The following is a 24,173-nucleotide window of genomic DNA, read 5'->3' as shown; positions in this document are numbered from 1 at the left end:
AGAGAGACTGATAAAAAGTAATCCTAGTTGTTTACATTTTGCAAGAGTGGCTGAGGTTGAGTTGCCAGATTATGTTTTTATGTCCACTCTCTGTCTCTCTCTCTCTCTCTCTCTCTCTCGGGGGGTCTATTTTTAGCATTGCAAACACGACACTCCCACGTCACCTCCACCTCACCACCACCACTACCACCTCCACCTCCATCATCACCACCACCTTCTCATGCCTGTCACTATCCATTGCCCTTGCCTTGTCCTCACCACCCCCACCACCATCATCACCACTATCATCATCACCACCATTTCTCACTCACTCCTGTCATCACGTTTTCTTTCCTTTCCTTAGCAGATTCATCACTTTTTTTTTTTTTTTTTTTTTCCTTTCTAGACCATCAACACCTTATCTTTTTCCCTTCCCTTCCCTTCCCTCCCCTTCTCTTCCCTTCCTTTCCCTTCCCTTCCCTTCCATTACCCATCTTCTCAGCGTTCCTTTGATGCTTTCAGGATATTTACTTATCTTCCCTTCCCATTATCCTTTTCTCTTCCCTCTTGTCTTCTCTTCCCCTTCTTCCTTTTCCTCTTTTCTGTATCCTCCCTTCTCTTCCCTTCTTACCTTTTCTTCCCCTCCCTTTATCCTTCCTTCTTCCCTACCCTCTTCCTCTTATCTTCCCTTCTTTTTCCTTATTTTCTCGTCCCTTCTCTTCCATTCTCTTTTCTTCCCTTTCCTTTTTCACTCTACCCTTCACCCATCCCTTTGTCCCTTCCTTCTTTCATCTCTTCCCTTCCTTTTCTTCCTTTCCCTTTTCCTTTCTGTCCCTTAACCTTCTTCCTTGCTTCCCTTCCCTCTCTTCTCTCCTTATTTTCTCTTCTCTTCCCTTCTTCCTTTCTCCCTTCCCTTACTGTCAATACCACTTCACTTCCGTCAACACCTATTAATACAACCCTCCCCTCTTTATCGCCACCCATCTACACACCTTCATTTTCTTTTTCCTTTCTTATCACCTTCCTCTTCCCCTTTCATCATTTATTCCTCTTGTTTTTTAGTACTATTTATTACCCCTTATTTTCTTCTCCCTTTCTCTATCCCTTCAATGTTATTTTTCTAACCTATCTTCTTTTCTTCTCTCTTGTTTTCCTTTCATTATTCATTTCTGTCATCTTTTTTCTCCCCTTTTATCACCAGTTTCCCATCTTCACGCTTTCTCCTTTTTCTTCTCTTGGATTTTCTTTTCTTTGGCCCATCATCATCATCACCATCATCATCACCATCATCATTATCACCATTAGTCCCTTCACCTCTCCCTCCTTCCCATCCTTTTCTTCATATCACCTACCTTCATAACCTCATCTCCCCCTCCCCCCCTCGCCCCCCTCTTCTCCCCTCAGGTGTCCTTCAATCGTCCGTCTTCCTCCTCCTCCTCCTCTTCTTCCTTCACTCTCTTCTGTTCTCATCCTCTTTATCCTTCTTCCCTTCCTCCTTGTCTTCTCTCATATCTTTCTTCCTCCTTTTTCAACCCTATAACTCTTCTTCCTCCTCCTTCTACCACTACTTCTCCTCTTCCCTCTTCTTCTTCTCCACACTTATCTCTTCTCCTTCTTCCCTTCCTCTTATTTTTCTTATAACTTTACTCCTTTTTCACCCCTCCTCCTCCTCCTCCTCCTCCTCTCTTCCCTTGACAACAACTCTTATATCTGCTTGCCTGCTTGCTTGCCTCCTCCCCTCCTCCCCTCCTCTTCCTCCTCCTCCTCCTCCTCCTCTTCCTCCATTTACTTTATCCATCACCCTTGCACGTGTACGCTTATCCTTCTCCTCTCTTCTTTCTTCTTCCCATCTTTCTCATCTCTGACCTTCCTCCTATTTTATTTTTTTCTTTATTCTTTATTCGCTTTTATTTATTATCCTTTCTCTTCCTGGTAACCTTTGGCGTCCTTGCTGCTGGGTTTGCCTGCTCTCTCTCTCTCTCTCTCTCTCTCTCTCTCTCTCTCTAAGTATCTCTCTCTCCTATGCACGCTCTCTCTCTCTCTCTCTCTCTCTCTCTCTCTCTCTCTCTCTGTAAAGTAGCATTCCCCTTTCTCTCTCTCCTCCCCCCTCTTTCCCCCTCCCCCTCTTCTCCCTCCCCCGATGCGGCACTCGGCTCACCCCCAACTTACACTCCTTTGTTTGTTTACTTTTCGGCCAGCTGATGCATGTCACGTGATCAGGGAAGTAATGGCGGTGGTGGTGGTGGTGGAGAGGTGTTGTTTGGGGTTGGAATGCCTTGTGGGGGTGGGTGGGGTGAAGGGTGGTGCTGACTGGTGGTGTTGGTGGTGGTTGTGTGTAGTGTGGTTTTGGTGGTGGTTAAGTACGTGTTGTGTAGTGGTGATGGTGGTGATGAAAGGGTTAGTGATGGCTGTGGTTGTGGATATGACAATGGTGGTGGTAGTGGTTGTGTTCGTGGTTTAGGTGGTGGTGGTGGTGTGAAGGGTTAGTGATGGCTGGTGGTGGTGGTGGTGGTTTAGGTTGTGATGGCAGGTGTGGTGGTGGTGGTGGTTGTGTTCGTGGTTTAGGTGGTGGTGGTGGTGTGAAGGGTTAGTGATGGCTGGTGGTGGTGGTGGTGGTTGTGTTCGTGGCTTAGGTGGTGGTGGTGGTGTGAAGGGTTAGTGATGGCTGGTGGTGGTGGTGGTGGTTGTGTTCGTGGTTAAGTGGTGATGGTGGTGATGTTGTTGTGGTAGTGATGGATGTCGAGTGAATCATATTTTGGGATATTTCAGTTTACCTTTTTGAAACGTGTGTTTAATTAGATCCTTTTCTTTCCTTTCCTCTACCTTTTTTTTCATTTCCAATCCCTTCCTTTTCTACCCCACTCATTTCATCCACTCCATCCCATTTTCCATTCGATTTCTTTTTGTTTCATTCCTTTCCCATTCATCATTTCCCTTCCCTTCCTTTCTCTTATATTTTTCCTTCATTCCTCTACCTTCTTTCTCCACTTCCTTTTCTCTCCCTTTTCTTCTCCCTTCTATCTTTGTCTTTCCGCACCATTGAACGTTATCTTCCCCCCTCCTCCTCCTCTTCCTCTTCCTCCATGTCATCCCTACTGCGTTCTACAAAATGTGGGAAAGTCGAGACGTAGAAGTGAATGGGAGAGAAGGGAGGAAGAGGGATAGGGAGGGAGAGAGAGGAAGGGAGAGAGGAGAGGGGGGAGAAAGGTCGTGGCTTATGTAACCGTAGGCCTCTCGCTGTTGTTGTTGTTGATGGTGGTGGTGGTGGTGGTGGTGTCGCGCGTGTCTGGAAAGGGAGAATGCGCATTACCACCACTACTACTACTACTACTATTATATCACCACCACCACCACCATATCACCACCACCACCACCATCACTACCAACCAGCACACTCTTACATCACCACCACTACTACCACCATTACCACCACTACTACTATTTCTACTGTATCACCACCACCATTTCCACCAACCAGCACACTTACATAACCACCACCGCCACTACAGTACTATCAACACCATAACATCACCCTTACAGCATCACCACTACCATCACCACCACTACACCAAAACCTTTTTACCCTCAACATCATCACCAATACACCACATCAATACCACTGCATCACCATCACCACCACAGCATCAACACCATAACACAACCCGTACAATAACATCACCACCACCACTATCCCCATACCATAAACTCATCACCTTCACCTTCACCCTCAACACCACTTCACTAACAGTACACCAGATCAACATCACTGCATCACCACCTCCCTCAACAACAACAGCAGACCACGTGGTGTTTCAGACTATTACGCAGTAGACAGAGGAGGAGGAAGAGGAGGAGGAGGAGGAAAGGGGAGGGATTGAAGTTGTATAGATCGTCTACTCTTCCTCCCTCCTCTCTCTCCCTCCCTCTCCTCTCCCCTCCCCCTCCCTCTCAAGGCCACCAGTACTTTTCCTACTCACGCTACTACATTATCTCTCTCTCTCTCTCTCTCTCTCTCTCTCTCTCTCTGCGACGGACTGAACACGTTCTTATCACTTTTTTTTTTGTGTGTGTGTGTTGTTATCGTGTTGGTTGACCCCTATCGTTTCTTCCTTCATTCGTTATATGTATTTGTTTTCTTTTTATTTGTTTGACTGATTTCCTTTTGTTTCCATAGTTAATAAGACCGATACTAAAGAAAAAAAATGTGTATTGTTGGTGATTTTGGTGATGTAATGATAATAGTAATGCTTTGATGGTGGTGCTGTGGTGATGACGGTGATATAATGATGATGATGTAATAATAGTGATGGTGGTGTTGATGGTGATAGTATGAGAGGGGGGAGGGGGGAAGGGGATATAAGTTGATCCCTTTAAAGTAAAAAAATAAATAAAATGCGTATGTAAAGATTCTAATAATGTATTTTTTTAGCTTCATCGTCATCACTTATTATTACTACTACTATTATTATTATTATTATTATTATTATTATTATTATTATTATTATTATTATTATTATTATTATCACTGTCGTCGTTGTTGTTGTTTTTGTTTATCCAGTCGCTGCTAGAAGACGAGGCTGAGGACCTTTATCTTTTTTTATCTTGTTATCAGTTACGAACAAAACACTCCTCCTCCTCTTATCAATGTGGCTCTCCTGTTAGTGCTATTTGGAGCTCTTGTTGTCACGTGTTGTTGTTGTCATTTGTGTGTGTTGTTTACCCGGCTGGCACGTGAGAGAGAGAGAGAGAGAGAGAGAGAGAGAGAGAGAGAGAGAGAGAGAGAGAGTTAAATACATAACCATCCTTGTTTATCCGTTTTTTTTTTCTTTTTGTAATAGTCGGCTACGTAGTTATTATTGTTATTATTATTATTATTATTCATCTTTTTTGTAGCAGTAAAATAAATAATTGATAAACATAATAATAATAATGAATAATAATGGCAGACTTAAAACATGCATACATTCATACATATAAATTCGACACGCATTCATACATACATACATACATACTCCCATATTTTCATAGTTCATACGGAAACACACACACACACACATATACATACATATACATACATAATTACTACATGTATTTCATTGAGTGGACGAACATACGCGTCTGATTAATCTTTTATATGAATTACTGGAGCGTGAATATATTGCTCACTGTACCGAATTGTTTTGTTGTTGATGGTGGTGATGGTGATGGTGGTGGTGATGATGGTGGTGAAGCTGTAGGGAAATGTGTATATGAATAGTTGGTGATGATGGTGATGATGGTGGTGAAGCTGTAGGGAAATGTGTATATGGATAGTTGGTGATGATGGTGTGGTGGTGGTGATTGATAGTGGTGAATCGTATTGCAGTAGTGGTGATGGTGATAGTGTTTGAATAGTAGTATTGGTGGTGGTGGTGGTGTGGTGATGATAGCGTATTGGTATGGTAGTGGTGATGATTTGGGTGATAGTGGTTGAATAATGGTGGTGGTGGTGATGATAATGGTGTGGTGATGGTGATGAAAGTGTTGGTGTAGTGGTGGTGGTGATGGCGTAGTAATGGTGTTAGTAGTGGTGGTGATGGTGGTGTGATGGCGTAGTAATGGTGTTAGTAGTGGTGGTGATGGTGGTGGTGATGGCGTAGTAATGGTGTTAGTAGTGGTGGTGATGGTGGTGGTGATGGCGTAGTAATGGTGTTAGTAGTGGTGGTGATGGTGGTGTGATGGCGTAGTAATGGTGTTAGTAGTGGTGGTGATGGTGGTGGTGTGATGGCGTAGTAATGGTGTTAGTAGTGGTGGTGATGGTGGTGGTGATGGCGTAGTAATGGTGTTAGTAGTGGTGGTGATGGTGGTGTGATGGCGTAGTAATGGTGTTAGTAGTGGTGGTGATGGTGGTGTGATGGTGGTGGTGGGTCAATACCTCACTTTAATCAGTATTGTGTTTGCGTACCTGTGCTTGGGGGGAGGAGGTGAGGGGTGATGGTGGTGGTGGTGGTGGTGGTGATGAATTCTCTCTCTCTCTCTCTCTCTCTCTCTCTCTCTCTCTCTCTCTCTCTCTCTCTCTCTCTCTCTCATTCATGTGTTTTAATTGGAAAGTATAATTAGTTTTGTTTTGAGTTCTTTTCCATTTTCTCTCCTTTGATCTTTTTCCTTCTCATTTCCTTTTTATTTTCATCACTCCATTTTACTGAATATAATTGACCTTTCCTTCCTTCCTTCATTCATTCATTCATTCATATATATCATCTATTTTCCTTTCTCTCCTTCCAATCCTTCTTTCTCCTCTTTCTCCTACTTTGCTTCTTTCCTTCCTTCCTATTTATCATTCCTTAAGTCATTCCTCTCTTCTCTTGCCCTTTCTCCCTATTTATCTTCATTCCTTTTCTTCCTTCCTCTAATAATCATCTACTTTCATTCATTCCTTTCTTCTTTACCTTCTTCTTTTTCTTCTACCTTTCCCTCTTCCCTTAATTCTCTTCCTTGTTCCTTCCCTTTCTTATTTCTCCTTCCTTCTTTCTCTCCCTCCTTCCCTCCTCAACTTCCTTCTTGCTCTCCTTATTACTCTCCTTCCTCCTTTTTCATCTTCCTTCGCCATCTTCTTCCTTCTTTCTTTCCTTCCTTCTTTCTTTCCTTCCCTCCTTCCTTCTCTCTCTCCCTCCTTCCCTCCTCAGCTTCCTTCTTGTTCTCCTTCCTATACCCTCTTTCCTCTTCTTTCAACTTCCATCGCCATCTCCTTTCTACTTTCTTTCCTTCCCTCCTTCCTTCTTTCTCTCCCTCCTTCCCCGTTTCCTTAACTCCCCAGCAGATAAGACGCACTTGACACTCCTCCTTCTCCTCCTCCTCCTCCTCCTTTACCTGTCTTCTTCGTCCTCATTAACATGAAACACCTGAGAGTATTTTTCCGCTCACCTGCCGTCCCGTGGTGGTGGTGGCGTTGAGGATGGTGGTGAGGACTTGTTTATTGGTGGTGGTGGTGGTGGTGGTGGTGGAGTTGCGTTGTTGCTTTGGTGGTAAGGTGGAGTTTATTGAGTGGTGGGGAGGTATTTGTTTTCTTTGATTTTCTATTTTTTTTAATGTTTTTTTTGCTTCTCATTATTATTGTTTTTGTTATTGTTGTTGTTAGAGTTGTTAGTGGTCTGCTTCTTATTCATCATCATCATCATCATCTTTACTTTCTACTACTTTTACCCATCTCTTCTTCTTCTAATCTTATTATTATTATTACTTTAACTCATCTCTTCTCTTTTTTTTTCTATGCCTATTATTATTATTACTTTTACTCATCTTCTCTCCTTCGTCTTCTATTCTTCTTCTTCTTCTTCTTCTTCTTCTTATTATTATTATTATTATTATTATTAGCATCATCATTGTTGTCATTATAAACGTGAAGATGTAATATTTTTTTCGTATTTCGTGGTAACATTGTAGTAGTAGTGGTAGTAGTAGTAGTAGTAGTAGCAATAGTAGCAATAGTAGTAGTAGTAGTAGTAGTAGTAGTAGTAGTAATCGACACTAAATCATGCCCTCAATTTATTTTTTTCAAGAGGTCTAAAGAAGAAGGAGGGTGGGGTCGTGTGTGTGTGTGTGTGTGTTTCTGTCTGTGTGTGTGTGTGTGTGTGTGTGTGTGTGTGTGTGTGTTCACGTGACGAGCAGAGTTCATCCACACCAATCCACCCCCTCCACTCGAACCTGCTCCCCCCACCCCCAACCCTCCTCCCTTTCCCTCCTCGTGGCCCCCCTCCTCTCCTCCGTTACCTATTCTCTCTCTCTCTCTCTCTCTCTCTCTCTCTCTCTCTCTCTCTCTCTCTCTCTCTCTCTCTCTCTCTCATGCATTCCTTATTTTTCTTCATATTTTTATCTCCCTTTTTCTTATCCTTCCCTTCCCTTACTTTCTTTCTCCTTCATTATCTTCCTCCTTTTTACTCCTTCCTCTCTTCTGTTTCTCCTGTTCTTCTTTCCTTCCTTCCTGCCTTCTTCCTTTCTTCTTACCTTCCTTTTATTGTCTTTCCTTCCTTCCCTCCTCCTTTATTCCTTCACCTTTTTCCTCCTCTTCTTCCCCAGTCATCAACCCCAACCCCCTCCTCCTTCCTCTTAATTCCCCATCCCCTCCTCATTTTTCTCTTTTATTCCCCTTCTTCCTCTTCTGTCCCCTTCTTCCCCACGTTTCTCCAGCCTTGGAAGTCTAAGCAAACTCAACTTCCTCTCCTCAACATCTTTTTCCTCGCCTCCCAACACCACCTCCCCCACCCTCCTCCCCACTCCTCCCCAACCTTCCCCTTCCCACGCATATGCCCACACATACCAGGCGTTGCAATCCCCATGGTCGCTTTCTCTTCTGTGTGTGTGTGTGTGTGTGTGTGTGTGTGTGTGTTTTGCAATAGGTATAGATTCTGACCTAGCTCAATAATGCCAAAAAAAGTAGTAGTGGTAATAGTAGTAGTAGTAGTAGTAGCAGTAGTAGTAGTAGTAGTAGTAGTAGTAGTAGTAGTCACCAGGTGTTTTAAGTTTACCTGTACATGTGCCTTACCTGGTCCCCCACCTACACACACACACACACACACACACCTTCACCTCCATCCATTTTATACCACCACCTTCACCTCCTCCGCCTCTCTCTCTCTCTCTCTCTCTCTCTCTCTCTCCTTCCTTCCTAGCTTCATTCATTCTTTATTACTGCTACTTTTTGTTTTGTTTTCTTATTTATTTACCTATTGTGTTATTCTTCATTTATCTTCTTTTTGTTCACTCATTCATTCATTCTTTTCTTTTCTCTTTTATTACCATTTCCTTCCATTTTCCTTCTTCCTTTCTTAGCTTAATTATTTTCCCCTCCTTTACTTCTTCCTTTTCTTCCTTTCTTCCCTCCTTTCTTTTTTTTATTTCCCTTTACAACATCCTCCCCTTCCTACTACCTCCTCTTCCTTCCTTCTTTCCCTCCCTCCCTCCTTCCTTCCTTCCTTCCTCTCATTATTTATTTATTATTTTCTTCGTGGAAGCAATTTTACATTGATTTACTGCCCCTTACCCTCCTTCCTTCCTCCCTCCCTCTCTTCCTTCGTCCTTCACCCTTTAATTTTCTCCCTCCTTTGTTACCTCCCTCCCTCCTTTCCTTCCTTCCTTCCTTCCAAAGTGTCTTAATTCTTTCCTTCTATTTTTTTCTTCCTTTTCATTCATTTATTTATACTTCATTCACTACTAGATTCTTGTATTGTTTATTTTTTTCTATTCTCTCTCTCTCTCTCTCTCTCTCTCTCTCTCTCTCTCTCTCTCTCTCTCTCTCTCTCTCTCTCTCTCTCTCTCTCTCTCTCTCTCACTAAGCAACAACAACAACAATTCCATCAAAGTAAACGAAAACAACAACAACAACAATTGGAATGCAACTCTATTGAGGATAGTGGTGGTGATTGTGGTTGTGGTGGTGGTGAAAGTTTTGCACACACACACACACACACACACACACACCAAAGATCGCATTCTGAAAGTTTCTGTTTTATCATTATTTTTTTGGTGATGATGATAGTGATGATGGTGATGATGAAAGTAAATACAATTGATGAAAAGGTTGACTCATATCTAACTTTTATTATGGTGATGAAAAAAGTTAAGATGATGATGGTGATGACTATGGAAACAAATATATAGAATAGGTGATGATTTTAATGGTGTTGAAAGTGTGGTGTTAGAGGTGGTGATGATGGTAAAGGGGAGATATAAATAGGTGGTGAGTGGTGGTGGTGGTGGTGGTGATGATGGTGATGACTATGGAAACAAATATATAGAATAGGTGATGATTTTAATGATGTTGAAAGTGTGGTGTTAGAGGTGGTGATGATGGTAAATGGGAGATATAAATAGGTGTTGAGTGGTGGTGGTGGTGGTGATGGTGGTGATGACTGAAAACAAATATATAGAAAAGGTGGTGAATTTAATGGTGTTGAAAGTGTGGTGTTAGAGGTGGTGATGATGGTAAAGGGGAGATATAAATAGGTGGTGAGTGGTGGTGGTGGTGGTGATGACTCTGGAAACAAATATATAGAAAAGGTGGTGAATTTAATGGTGTTGAAAGTGTGGTGTTAGAGGTGGTGGTGATGGCAAAGGGGAGATATAAATAGGTGGTGGTGGTGGTGGTGGTGGTGACATTTGGTGGTGGTGGGTAGCAAACGGGGCACCACCACCACCACCACCACCATCACCACCACTACCAGTCATTGCCCTTTGTAGTAGGTGTTGGCAGCATATCATCAATGTCCACACCACCACCACTATCACCACCACCACCACTGCTATCACCACCACCACCACCACTGTCACCATCACCGTTTTCCATCTTAATCATCACCACCTTCCCGTTAACCACACACCACTTCTCAAACACCACCATCACCACCACCACTATCACCACCACCACCACCACTATCACCACCAGTGCTATCACCACCACCACTGTCACCATCACCGTTTTCCATCTTAATCATCACCACCTTCCCGTTAACCACACACCACTTCTCAAACACCACCATCACCACCACCACTATCACCATCACCACCACCACTATCACCACCACCACTATCACCACCACCACCACCACCATCACTGTCACCATCACCGTTTTCCATCTTAATCATCACCACCTTCCCGTTAACCACACACCACTTCTCAAACACCACCATCACCACCACCACTATCAACACCATCATCACCAGCTGCAACCCTTACCTTTTAATTTTCATCACCACCATCACCACCACCACCAATCATTACCTATTCCTCCCTTCACCACCACGACCGTTAGAACACACACACACACACACACACACACGCACACACATTGCAGTTTCTCCCTCTCTCCAGAATGTTCTCCTCCTCCTCCTCCTTCTCCTCCACCTCCATCAATCACAGCCACCACCAACACTCCTCTTATTCCATATTATTTTTACTACAGGTTTAACTGGTTGACTGACACCCACTTACACACACACTGACTGACTAAGTTGTACCCATTTACTGACACCTACCTACCTACCTATCCTGACGACTGGCTGAAGAACTGACTGCCTGACTGACTTACTGACTGATTGAAGGATTGACTGACTGACTGGAAAATTATTGACTGAATGACTGACTGAGTAAGACTGACCGATTGATTAACTTATTGATTTACTGATTGACTGACTGAGCAGAGATGAAAGATGTGAAGGATGAAATAAAGAAAAACGAAACAAAAGTAAAAGGAAAGAAAGAAATATGAAAGAAATGATGAAATAAATGAATAAGAAATAGAGAAAGGAAGAAAGGAAGACATAAGAGAGAGAGAAAGGAGGAGGAAAAAAGGAAATAAAGAGAGAAAGGAGGAAAGAATTTTAAGAGGAAAAAAATATATGGAAAAGGAAAAGAAGGAAAGAAACAATATTATGAAGGAGAGCAAGAAGGGAAATGAGATGAAGGAAGAAAGATACATAAAAGGGAAAGAAAATACATGGAAAAGGAAAAGGAGGAGAGAAACAGTATCGTGAAGGAGAGCAAGAAGTAAGAATTATGAGATAAAAGGGAAAGCAAAGAAACGAGAATGGGAAATGAGGAGAGAAAGAATATTATAGAGAAGAAGGGGGAGAGGAGACATTGGGAAGGAGGAGAGAAAGAATATTATAGAGGAGAGGAAAGGGGAAGGAAAGACAGGGAAGGAGGAGAGAAAAAGTAAATAGAATAAACGAAAAACAAGGACGGAAAAATATAATGAAGGAGAGAAAGAAAATAATTTAGGAAGAAAAATGAAAATAAATAAACGAGAAAAAAGAGAAAGGAAGAAAAAAAGGACGGAAGTGAGAGGTGGGTGTGATCGCAACCCATCCCCAAAAAAGTTGAATATTGAAGAAAAAAATGAATTGATGTAAAAAAAATGGGACTGGCGCCAATATTTTTAACCCATTAGCCCCCCCCTTTCTCTCTCTCTCTCTCTCTCTCTCTCTCTGATATGCCCGAAAAAGGGAGAGGACATAGGAAAGGAAGGAGGAGGAGGAGGAGGAGGAGGAAAGGCACGTGGAGAGAAACTTCTATCTTCTCTCTCTCTCTCTCTCTCTCCACTACGCACTAAGTAAAACGAGATTAAATTTAGGAGAAGAGGAAGAAGAGGAGGAAGTGATTAAGTTTGGGGAGGAAAGAGAAATTAGTTTGGGGATGACGGGGAGGGAGATTGAAGAAGAGGGGGGAGTTGGGGAAGAAGAGGTTGAAAGCTGGGGAGGAATAAGGGAAGAAAAGAGGTTGAGGGTAGAAGGTTGGTGAAGAACGAGGGAAGTTGGGGAGGAGGGGGGAGAGGGGGAGAAATAAGAGAAAGGGAGGAAAGAAGGTTGGGGATTAAGGGGGAGAAGGTTGGGGAGGAACGAAGGAAGTTGGGGGTAAGAGGGAGAGGGGGAGAAATAAGAGAAACGGAGAAAAGAAACTTGGGGATTAAGGGGGAGAGGGGAGAAGGTTAGATTCTTGATTTTGGAGGGGATGAAGGTTAGGGGGATTTGGAGAGACAGGGAAGAAGAAGAGGAGGAGGAGGAGGAGGAGTGGGTGAAGGTTAAGAGTGTTGGGGAAAGAAATGAGGAGGAGGGTGGGGAAGAGTTTGGAGGTGGGGAGGAAGGCTAACGACAGTGTTGGGGAGAGGGAAGAAGGGGAGGGAGGGGAAGAGTTATGGAAGGTTGGGGAAAGAGTGGGGAGGAAGGTTAGAACTTGGATGGGGAAGAAGGTTAGGTTTGGGGAATGTAGGTGAGAGAGAGAGAGAGAGAGAGAGAGAGAGAGAGAGAGAGAGAGAGAGAGATTCTGATAAACTAAGATGTAAACGAGGAGGAGGAGGAGGAGAGGCCAAGCGTCTGATAGCGAAGAGGAGGAGGAGGAGGAGGGGGTAGAGGGAGTGGGGAGGTGGGGAGCGTCAGGGTCGGCGTCAGTCTGCCTCATCCCCCCTTTCCTCCCCACCATTTCTCTCTTCCCCACCTTTCCTTTACCTCCTTTTCCTCCTCCTCCTTTCCTATCCTTTCCCCTTCCCTCTCAGCCCTTCCTTAAGATGGGGAGGGAAGGGGAAAGGGGTGAGGAAGGAAGGGAGGGAGTGGGGAAGGGGGGGAGGGAGGGGGGAAGCTAAGCGGAACAGCGGCCCTGGCACACACACACACACACACACACACACACATAAACAGACACGCACATACACACACACACACACACGGGTTTGTCTCATACGCATACTCTTCGAGGGAGAGTGAAGGTGGCGGTGGTGAGGTGGTGATGAAAAAGTGGTGTTGAACATAGTGGTGGTGAACGTGCGCTATAGTGAAGTGGTGGTGATGGTGGTGGTGGTCGGGGTGGTGTTCTCTCTCTCTCTCTCTCTCTCTCTCTCTCTCTCGGCCGCCATCACCACCACCATCACCACCACCACCACGGGCGCCAGTCGACAAGTGGTAGTGATTCGAACAGTCTTGGTGGTGGTGGTGGTGTGTTTTGACCGGTGTTGCAGAGCGGTGGTGGTGAGGCAGTGTTGGGGAATGGGTGGGGAAGTGGGGAGGGGGGGGAGGAAGCCGTGTGGGGGAAGTGGGGGAGTGTTGTTTTGGTTGGGGAAGGAGTGATGGTGGTGGTGATGGTAATGTTTTAATTTAGTTTGTGTTGGGGAGGAGTTGGGGATGGGGATTAGTGGGGGAGTGGGGGAAGGGAACCGTGTGTGGGGATGGAGGGGAGTGCTATATTGGTTGGGGGGGATGTAGTGGTATTGGTGTTATTTTGATTTGTTTGTGGTGGGGATATTGGGGATTGGTTGTCTTGGGGAGGCGTGTGGGGAAGGAAGTGAATTTTTGGGGCCAATGGGGGGGAGTGATAATGACCGTTTTTGGGGTGGGGAAGTGTGTGGGGGTAAAGATGGGGAAGAAGGTTGGGGATTAGGGGATTGGAGTTGAATTTGTGTATGTTAGGAAGCAGATAAGTTGAAGGTTTTTAAGTGGGGAGGAATGGGGTTAGGGTGGGGTGGGGAGGGGTTTGGGGGTGATTGAGGGAAATAGGATGTTATGAAAAGTGGGATTATTGGGGATTGGGGAGGTAAAGTTGGGGATTAGGAGATTAGAACGATTATTATCATTATTATTATTATTATTATTATTATTATTATTATTATTATTATTATTATTATTACTATGTTTGCTTATTTATTTATTCATTACATTAGTACGTGTATGTGTTTGTGTATGCTACTTTGACATGTGTGTATGTATTTATGTACGTTATGTGCGTGTGTGTGTGTGTGTTTAGGGTGCCGTAGTATATGCTCATGTGTTCGTCATGTGGTGTGTGTGTGTGTATGTATGTATTACCCAACCCATCTGTGTACGTGCTGTGTGTGTGTGTGTGTGTGTGTGTGTGTGTGTGTGTGTGTGTGTGTGTGTGTGTGTTTTGGCAGGTGATATGTTTAATGATGGGTGTGTGGGGAGAGGGGCAACAGGTGGGATTTAGGGGGATTGGGGAGGAGAGGGTGGGGAGGTAGGGAGGGTTATGGGGAGGAGGGTCTTACGTCTTACAAGTGTTTGAATAAGGGGGAGGGGGAGGTTAGGGTATAAAAAACGGGAGGGGGAAGGGGGGAGAGGAGATAAGGAATGAAGTGACTTGAAGTGGGGAAGAAGTGAGGATGGGATAAAGGAAGGAGTTGGGGAATGTTGGGAAAAGAGAAAGGGGAAGAAAAGATGAAATTGGGAATGAAGTGTCTGATAGGAATAGGGAAGTGAGGATGGAATAAAGGAGTTGGGGAATGTTGGGGAAAGAGAAAGGGGAAGAAAAGGTGAAATTAGGGAAGAGAGAAAAGAAATAGTAAAGATGGGGAGAAGAAAGGGAAAGAAAATGGGGTTATGTAAATGGGAAGAAGGGGAGGGAAAAAAACGTAGATGGGGAATAGGAGGGAGTGGGGAAAAAGGGGGAATAGCTACGTGGGGAAGAGGGAGATGTTGAAATGGTTTTAGTGCAATGGTAACCCCTTTTTTTCTAATTCCCCAACCTCTTTATAATTCCCCAACCCCTTTTTCTAATTCCCCAACCTCTTTATAATTCCCCAAGCTCTCTTTATAATTCCCCAACCTCTTATACCCCCTTAACCTCTTCCCCAATCCCTTATTCCCCATCCCAACCCCTAATCCCCTCCCTAACCCTCTTATTTTTCTCCCCTTCCCCAATTTCTCTCCCCAATCCCAACCCCATACTCCCCTCCACACCCCACTCTTCCCCTCCCTAACCTTCCATTTCCGTCCCCAATCCTCTTCAATCCCCATATTCCCCTCCAATCTCCATATTCCTCTCCCCAACCTGCCATCCCCCACCTTCAACCCTTTTTCCCCATCAATTCTTCATCCTCTATCTCTTCCCCATCATCTGTTACACGTTCATCCCCTTTGCCCTTAATCCAACTCCTCCCCAAGCCTTTCCTCCCCAACCTTACCTCTTATTTAACTCACCTGTCCCACCCTTTACCTGGCCTCTTACCTCCCCTCCTTTCCTCCCCCCTCCTCCTCACCCCCTCTTCCTCCCCACCACTACATCCCTCTTTGTCCTACCTTCTCCCCCCCCCCCCTCCACAATCCCCACGTTCCTACCTTCTCTCCTCCCCATTTCTCCAATCCTCCTCCTCTCCCTGTTCTTACCTTCCCATCTGTTACCATGTCCCTCCCCTTCTTCCCCAGATACCCTCCCCAACCTCTCCTAACCTACTTTTTTTTTCACCCCAAATTCCCCAACCAACCCCACCCTCCCCTCCTCTTCCCCTCCTTCCCCACCTTAATCCCCTCTTGTCATTCTGGTGTTAGTGTGGTGGTGGGGATGGGGGGATGAGGGGGATTGGTGCGGTTCCAACTGTCGGCGCCATCCCCATCCCCCCCTTCTTCACCCCCTCCCTTTCCCCCTTCCTCCCCACTCATCTTTGGGACACGACACGGCCACTGGCGCCTCTGGGTCATTTCTTGGGGGGTTGGGGAAGAAGGGGAAGGGGGGTATCAAGGTGTTGGGGGTGAGGACAAAAGGGGTGATATAAGAGCTGTGTTGGGGAGGAAAGGAAGGAGGGGAGGGGAAGGGGATGACATTGTGCTGGGGAGGAAGAGGAGATGGAGGGGAGGGTAGTCTAGTAACCTTGTGTTGGGGAATAGTGGGGAGGAGGAGGGGGAGTGTTGGGGAGGTTAGATTGTCCTGATAGGGAGGGATGACAGAGTTGGGGAGGGGGTTAAAAAAGAGGGTGAGTGTAGTAACCTTGTGATGGGGAAGGGTGGGGAGGAGGAGGGGGAGTGTTGGGGAGGTTAGATTGTCCTGATAGGGAGGGATGACATTGAGTTGGGGAGGGCGTTAAAAAAGAGGGTGTGTAGTAACCTTGTGTTGGGGAATAGTGGGGAGGAGGAGGGGGAGTGTTGGGGAGGTTAGATTGTCCTGATAGGGAGGGATGACATTGAGTTGGGGAGGGCGTTGAAAAAGAGGGTGAGTGTAGTAACCTTGTGATGGGGAATGGTGGGGAGGAAGGGGAGTGTGTGGGGAAGGTTCAGCTCGTCTAGTGTTGGGGGATTGTGAAGTTGGGAGTCAAATTAGAAATGAGGGGATTAATGGGGAGGAAGGTGTTAAATTCCCTTCTAATTGGGGATGTGTAAGTTGGGAGTGGGGAAGGGGGGGTGGGGAAGCATTCATTTGGGGAGAATGTGGTGGGGATGGTGCGATTTGAGAATGACCTTGTGTGTGTGTGTGTGTGTGTGTGTGTGTGTGTGTGTGAAAGAGAGAGAGTTAGTAATGCATAACTTCCGTTCCATTGTAAAAGAGAGAGAGAGAGAGAGAGAGAGAGAGAGAGAGAGAGAGAGAGAGAGGACACACTAAATTTAAATGCACATAGTAACAGCGAGAATAATACTAATGTTTTCTCTTTCTTTAATATAAGTTATAAATAGTCGATTTATTATTCTTGCATCAATCTCAAAACACTCCCATCTATTTTTGTATTAATAATGTGTTGCTGTTTGTATGTATAATTGGAGCTCCCCCGTTTTCTCTTTTTTTTTTTTTAGTGGGGGGTGAAATATCAACTAGAACATCTGTAACAATTCTCTACTTGTATTTATTATCTGACATATGTTCATTTTCTTTCATATAAGTAAAACGTGGGAAAAGAACATTCACTTTTTCTTATTTATTTTTCTCATTCTTATCTGTTTGTATTAATAAGTAGCTCTCCCGTTTTCTGTATCAATGAGTGTAGCTCTCCCGTTTTCTTCTTATATTTAGCGGTTTCTTTCTCTTTTTGGGTGAAATGTCAACTAGAACATCTTAACCATTTGTCTCACTTATATTACTTGCTGACATTTGTTCTTTATTTTTTTCTTTCATGTAAGTAGAACGTGGGAAAAGCACAGCCACTTATGTCTCACTTATTTGCTACATTCATTTCGTTCTCATTTTTAAGCACGTTCACTTATTTCTTACTATTTGCTACATTCATTTCGTTCTCATTTTTAAGCACGTTCATTTATTTCTTCCTTATTTACTACATTAATTTCGTGCTCATTTTTTTAAGCACGTTCAATTATTTCTTACTTATTTACTACATTAATTTCGTTCTCATTTTTAAGCACGTTCAATTATTTCTTACTTATTTACTACATTAATTTCGTGCTCATTTTTTTAAGCACGTTCAATTATTTCTTACTTATTTACTACATTAATTTCGTTCTCATTTTTAAGCACGTTCAATTATTTCTTACTTATTTACTACATTAATTTCGTGCTCATTTTTTTAAGCACATTCAGTTATTTCTTACTTATTTACTACATTAATTTCGTGCTCATTTTTTTAAGCACATTCAGTTATTTCTTACTTATTCAGCACATTCCCTTGTTTCTCTTTTATCACATTCACTTCGTTTTCTCATTCCTATTGACCCTATTTTTCATACTGTACACTCGTCTCGCAAACCAGTAATATTTCAATAATCTAACTTTTTTCTCTATTGTACAAAACTTGCGTAACACTCTACATTTCACTAGTTTCTTGTATTACATTTTTATATTCTTTCTTGTTAACCTTTTTTTTTTTTCTTTTCTCTTATTATTTTTGTTCGGTTCCTATTTTCATTTTTCTTTTGTTTTTGTTTTCTTTCATCCAGGATCATTAACTTTTTATATTCAACCATTAACCTTTTTCTTGTTCTTTGACATTAACCTTTATTTTTTATCATTAAACTCTAATCTCTTTTCTACCATTAGTCTTTACCTTTAACCTTTCTTTTTTATCATTAAGCTCTAATCTATTTTCTACCATTAGTCTTTACCTTTAACCTTACCTCTTTCCCTACCCTTTAACCTTATATATATTTTTTTTTCATTAACCTCTTCAGTATCAGAAAACATAACCTGCATAACCATTAACATTTCAATCTCTTCTGTAACACTTTTTTTTTTTTATTTATTTTTATTAACCTCCTTCTGTTATTTTTTAGTCGTATTCAAACATACCTTACATGCCAATAACATTTCAATCTCTTCTGCAACACACATTTTATCTTCATTCCTCTTACCCTCTTTCTTTCTTTCTCTTGTGATCGTCAAAACATACCAACTTACATACCAATGAAATCTCAATCATTTCTGCAACACACATTTTATCTTCATTCCTCTTAACCTCTTTCTTTCTTTCTCTTGTGATCGTCAAAACATACCAACTTACATACCAATGAAATCTCAATCATTTCTCCAACACACATTTTATCTTCATTCCTCTTAACCTCTTTCTTTCTTTCTTTCTCCTCCTGTGATCCTCAAAACATACCTCACATATCAACACCAACATTTCAATCTGTTTTTCTTCTTTTCTTATCTCTTCTTCGTCCCTTTGATCTTCGGGTCAATGAACTCTAAACTACGGATGTTGGAGGAGGAGAAGGAGGAGGAGGAAGAGATAATTGAGTCCGGTGGGTACTTGTGGTGGGGGAGAGAAAGAGAGAGAGGGTGGGAGAGCAAGGGAGAGAGAGAAAAAGAGAGAGATTTGTTGAAACGTATATATCCATCTTCGAAAACATTCCCTTCTTCGGTAAATAAACAAAGTATATAAACAAGTAAACACAAATAACAACCTTCATAATAGCAAGACACATTAGCGGCGTGAGTGCCTAAGTAAACAAACAAGTGTACATACAAATAAGGCTAAGAAAACATTATAAACAACATGTATTTAGTTTTAAGCAAGGACGTAACCTCATAGCAACCAACCACCCCACATGTCTTCACTCCTTCATCTTTTACCTCGATCTCTAACTCTCCCTTAACCCGGTAGCAGCGACGGGCCAAATTTGTGGCTTTACCATGTAGCAGCGACGGGCCACATTTTTGCCATGATATAAACCCACAAAAACAGATGATGCATAAACTGATCACAAATGCGTTGATATATATTATGAAATGGTTTGCGTGAGTGATGACTTTTTCTCATTTTCTCGCTTAGAGGGACCTTTAAGAAACATGATCCCCGCAGCTACCAGGTTAAGGGGCTATCTCACTGGGCAAATTTTCCGTGGATCTTCAGTCAAACTACGATTTCCGCTGGCGTGGTTCTCATATTTCCGTGGTTTTCTGGCGGGTCCGCAATATTCCAAAGCTATGGTAGATTTCACAAAAGTACGACGGTATTACTCACCATCATCATCAGCAGCAGCAGCAATAACAAGAAACATATGACAACCACGCTAGCGGAAATCGTGGTTTGACTGAAGATCCACGGAAAATTTGCCCAGTGTAATAGTCCCTTAATCTATCCCTACCTCAGTCTTCCCCAGTCTCCCCCCTCCAATTTTACCGTCATTGTTACCCAGTCAAACCTTACCCATTTAGCTTTCCCTACTCATCCAACCTTACCCCAATCTTACCCCTTCAACCTTTACCTAATCTCCCCCCCCCCCTCTAGCTTTTCCTTACCCATCAAACCTTACCCATTTAGCTTTCCTTACTCATCCAACCTTACCCCAATCTCACCTCTTCAACCCTTACCTAATCTTCCCCCCCCCCCTCTAGCTTTTCCTTACCCATCAGACCTTACCCTCTTTTCCCCTCTGACCTATCCCCCCCACCGCAACCCTTCCAAATTTACCCTCAACCCCTCCTCTTCACACCCTATCAACCTCATCTGTAATCCATCCTAACCTCACCCCAAGCTCCCAAACCTTTAACCAACTCCCTTCCCACACATGTACCTCCCCAATTTGAACCCAAGATTGTGCAACCCCCAACCTCACCCCCAAACTGTGCACCCCAACCTCATCAAATTCTCACACCCCAACTCCCTTCCCACACTCGACCCCCCCCAATTTGACCCCAAGACTGTGCAACCCCCAACCTCACCCCCAAACTGTGCACCCCAACCTCATCCCATTCTCACACCCCAACCCTGCCACTCCATTTCCAACCCTCCCAACGACCCCGAACTTCACCATCCTCTCCTCCCACCCCAACCAAACCCAGTTACGTAATTAAACAAACACACACAAAAAAAGGCAAAGTGGCACAGTTATTCACTAAGCACACAGTTGATTGTTTATGTGTGTGTGTGTGTGTGTGTGTGTGTGTGTGTGTCAGTCAGTCAACTCTAAACAAAACGTAAGGAAAAACAGCCTCTTGCCACACAATGCTGTCTGTCCCGCTGCTGAGTCATGTCGTTTATCTCCCGTCACTTGAGTCTGACAGTCCCGCTCACTCACGCTCTTGAAGGCAGTGGGTAGATCGTAGTAGAGCAAGATCTGTCTCCACGTTTGTCTGCCCTCACGTGTGGTTGGCTCCTCTTTCGAAATCCCGAGTTACTAAGCGAATTTGACCTTCCCCAATTTTAGTATTTCTGGTTTCCCTAAGTAAGCTAAATCTACAGTGACCTAAGAAGCTTCCCTTACCTAACTCTCCCTTCACCAACCTTCCCTTTCCTATCCAAAAACGTCTCCTAAGCTAACCTAACCTTCCATCCCCTCGTCTCTCCTCTTCTCTCCTCTCCTCCCCCTTTCCTTTACTTACCCACTCCTTTCCTTACCTTACCTAACCTTCTCTAACTTTCCCTTTCCTTACCAAACCTGACCTTTCTTTCCCTTCCCCTTCCTTTCCCTTTCTTTCCCTTCCCTCCCCTCCCCTTTACTGACCAACTTAAGCTTTCCGTACCTTACCTAACTTTCTCTAACTTTCCTTACCAAACCACATGAAGCCAGACCTTACCTTTCTTTCCCTCCCCTTTCCTTTCTTTGGCTAACCTACCTTACTTTACCATAACTAACCTTACCTTACCTTAATCTACCTCAATACACTTTTCACTACTTAAAACGGAATTACCTCATTAATAGTTTTCACCAACCAACACACACACACACACACACACAAAGGGTTACTCATCAGTCTATACACACGAGTGGTGATGAAGATGGAGGTGGTGGTGATGGTGGTGGTGACAGGATGGGAGAAGGGGCGGACGTGTGTGTGTGTGTGTGTGTGTGTGTGTGTGTGTGTGTGTGTGTGTGTGTGTGTGTGTGTGTTAATTAAGTAGGTCACATGTGTCAGTCCCATATCCCACATTGAGAGAGAGAGAGAGAGAGAGAGAGAGAGAGAGAGAGAGAGAGAGAGAGAGAGAGAGAGAGAGAGAACAGGAGGAAGATTAAATAGAAAAAAATTGATAGGATTAAAAAAAAAACACGAAGAAAGGACAAAAGACTAAAGGAAGATCAGAGAGAGAGAGAGGGGGGGGGGCTGAAGGACAAACAACGAATACATAAATAAAAATGCCTCGTGATAAGAGAACGAAGGAAGGGGAAAAAAAAAATGTCCAAAATTGAAAACGGGTTCTTGATCACACACACACACACACACACACACACACACACACACACACACACACACACAGAAAGAGAGATAGATAAAAGGCACTTGAATTGTACTTGAAGGTGACCCCCCAAAAAACATCGACACGCAATAACATCAAGAACAGAAGCGATAACACACACACACACACACACACGCACACACGCACACACACGTACCCAAGAATGCATGTATAACCTTCACGTGACTTGAAGCAAATTATCCTCCTCCTCCTCCTCCTCCTCATCCTCCTGTCACAAAATCCCAAATCAACCCCTTCCTTCTCCTCCCCACCACCTCAATCCTCACTATTAACTCCTCCTCCTCCTCCTCCTCCTGCTCTTCCTCCTCTTCCTCTTCTACGTAGCTACCCCGCCTTCTTATCGACTCGAAAACCTCCCTTACCTCCTCCTCCTCTTCCTCCTCTTCCTCTTCTACGTAGCTACCCCGCCTTCTTATCGACACGAAAGACCTCCCTTACCTCCTCCTCCTCCTCCTCCTCTTCCTCTTCTACGTAGCTACCCCGCCTTCTTATCGACACGAAAGACCTCCCTTACCTCCTCCTCCTCCTCCTCCTTCTTACGTCTTAGACATTCCTATCACGAGAGACACAGACAAAAAAAGAAACAACATGGCGGACTGGAGGTTTCTGGGGACGTGAAGAAGAAGGAGGAGGAGGAAAAAGAAGAAGAAGAAAAAGAACTTGTGTTGAAGAATAATGTAAAGTCTTGAGATCCAGAAATGCATGTTGAAGGTTTAAAAAATGATGGTGGTGATGATGACTAGTGTTGTTGTGTGTTGTTATGCTTGAAAGAGGAAAATATTATGATGGTGAGGGAGGGGAGGGGGGGGGTTGAGGGGGGTAAGGGAGGTGTGATGTATGAAAGGAAATGGTGGTGGAGGTGATATGGGTGGTGGTGATGTATGTGTGTGTGTGTGTGTGTGTGTGTGTGTGTGTGTGTGGTGAAGGGGAATGAGAAGTGAAGGGGGGGAGGAAGGGATTGAGAATGAGAGACAGAAGAGAGGAATAGTTAAAGAAGAGGGGAGAGAGGTAGGGAAAGAGAGGAATGGGGAGGGAAGAAAAGAGAGAAAATAAGAAGATAGAGAAAAAGAAAAGGGGAGAGGAAGGAGAAGAAGGAAAGAAGGGATTGAAAGGGTAAGATATGAGGGGAAAAAAGAAGGTTAGGACAATATATAATGGAAGAGGAAGGGAAAGAAAAGGGAATGAAAGGAGTAAGATAAGGAAGGGAAAAGGAAGTGAAGGAAATATGTGATGATAAACGATGGAAGAGGAAGGGAAAGAAAGAGAGAAAGGAGATTGAAAGGAGTAAGATAAGGAAGGGAAAAGGAAGTGAAGGAAATATGTGATGATAAACGATGGAAGAGGAAGGGAAAGAAAGAGAGAAAGGAGATTGAAAGGAGTAAGATAAGGAAGGGAAAAGGAAGTGAAGGAAATATATGATGAAAGACGATGGAAGAGGAAGAGAATGAAAGACAGAAGGGATTTAAAAGGTAAAGTTAGAAGACGATAGGAAGGTGGAAGTGATGGGAGTATATGAGGTAGGTAAGAAGTTTGAAGAGGAAGGGGAAAAAAAAGGGGACTGGGGCTGATGGGTTAAAGGTAGGAAGGGAGAGGGAGGGGAAGGGATAGGAGGATAGAGGAAGGGGAATGGGGCTGATATGTTAAAGGTAGGAAAGGAGAGGAAGAAGGGAGAGAATTTATGGTGGAAGAGGGAGAGGGAGGGTAAGGGGTAGGGGAATAGAGGAAGGGGAATGGGGCTAATGGTTTAAAGGTAGGGAAGAAGAGGGAGAATATATGGAGGAAGAGGGAGAGGGAAGGGAAGGGGTAGGGGAATAGGAAAGGAATGGGAAAGGAGAGGGAAGAAGGGAGAGGGAGGGGAATGGGGCTATGTTAAAGGTAAGAAAGAAGAGGAAGAAGGGAGATAATGTATGGTGGTAGAGGGAGAGGGAGGGGAAGGGGTAGGGGAATAGAGGGGGGAGAAAGGGGCGGTGATGAAAGTCGCGATAGAGAATTGCAACATAGGTGAGGGACCAAAAAAAATTCATGGTGTTGGCTGTGAAGGACGAAGAAGAAAGACGGAGGAAGAAAATGTAGAGAAAAATAAGAAGTATATATGTAGAAGAAGAAAGAGGAGAAGAAAAAGATAAAGAAAACGAAATGTAAAAGGAAGAAAACGTAGAGTTGAGAAAAATACGAAGAAAATAATGTAGAAGAAGAAAGAGGAGAAGAAAAGATAAAGAAAACGAAGACTTAAAAGGGAAAAAAAGTAGAGGTATCGAAAATGCAGAATAAAGAGAAAAAGATAAAGAAAAAAATGTAGAT

At 43.7% G+C, this 24,173-nt stretch overlaps 1 protein-coding gene and 3 long non-coding RNA genes across 6 annotated transcripts in view; 2 read left to right on the top strand and 2 right to left on the bottom strand.

Annotated features, from left to right (window-relative positions):
* LOC127005025 (TSC22 domain family protein 1-like) overlaps positions 1 to 24,173 on the top strand; it is a 105,536-nt gene that overhangs the window by 43,085 nt on the left and 38,278 nt on the right. The gene's annotated exons all lie outside the window — the stretch shown is intronic.
* Positions 13,907 to 20,592, top strand: LOC127005029 (uncharacterized). Its single transcript, XR_007758233.1, has 2 exons — positions 13,907 to 16,148; positions 16,266 to 20,592. It is a non-coding gene; the product is annotated as an uncharacterized LOC127005029 (long non-coding RNA).
* LOC127005026 (uncharacterized) lies at positions 17,869 to 21,712 on the bottom strand. Its single transcript, XR_007758219.1, has 2 exons — positions 18,730 to 21,712; positions 17,869 to 18,626 (listed from the first exon to the last, which is right to left on the bottom strand). It is a non-coding gene; the product is annotated as an uncharacterized LOC127005026 (long non-coding RNA).
* LOC127005027 (uncharacterized) overlaps positions 22,066 to 24,173 on the bottom strand; it is a 4,790-nt gene continuing 2,682 nt past the window's right edge. The window contains exons 1-2 of one of the 3 annotated variants that reach the window (XR_007758223.1): positions 22,387 to 24,173; positions 22,066 to 22,319 (exon numbers count right to left, since the gene is read on the bottom strand). The exon at positions 22,387 to 24,173 is cut by the window's right edge and continues 2,682 nt beyond it. This is a non-coding gene — a long non-coding RNA (uncharacterized LOC127005027). The remainder of the gene's footprint in view (positions 22,320 to 22,386) is intronic. The other 2 variants (XR_007758220.1, XR_007758221.1) reach the window with 2 other exon arrangements.

The sequence above is a fragment of the Eriocheir sinensis genome, chromosome 29, assembly GCF_024679095.1.
Source record: "Eriocheir sinensis breed Jianghai 21 chromosome 29, ASM2467909v1, whole genome shotgun sequence".
Taxonomy (NCBI): domain Eukaryota; kingdom Metazoa; phylum Arthropoda; class Malacostraca; order Decapoda; family Varunidae; genus Eriocheir; species Eriocheir sinensis.
The sequence above is the reverse complement of the archived record's forward strand: the minus strand, read 5'-3'. Positions and strand labels throughout refer to the sequence as shown.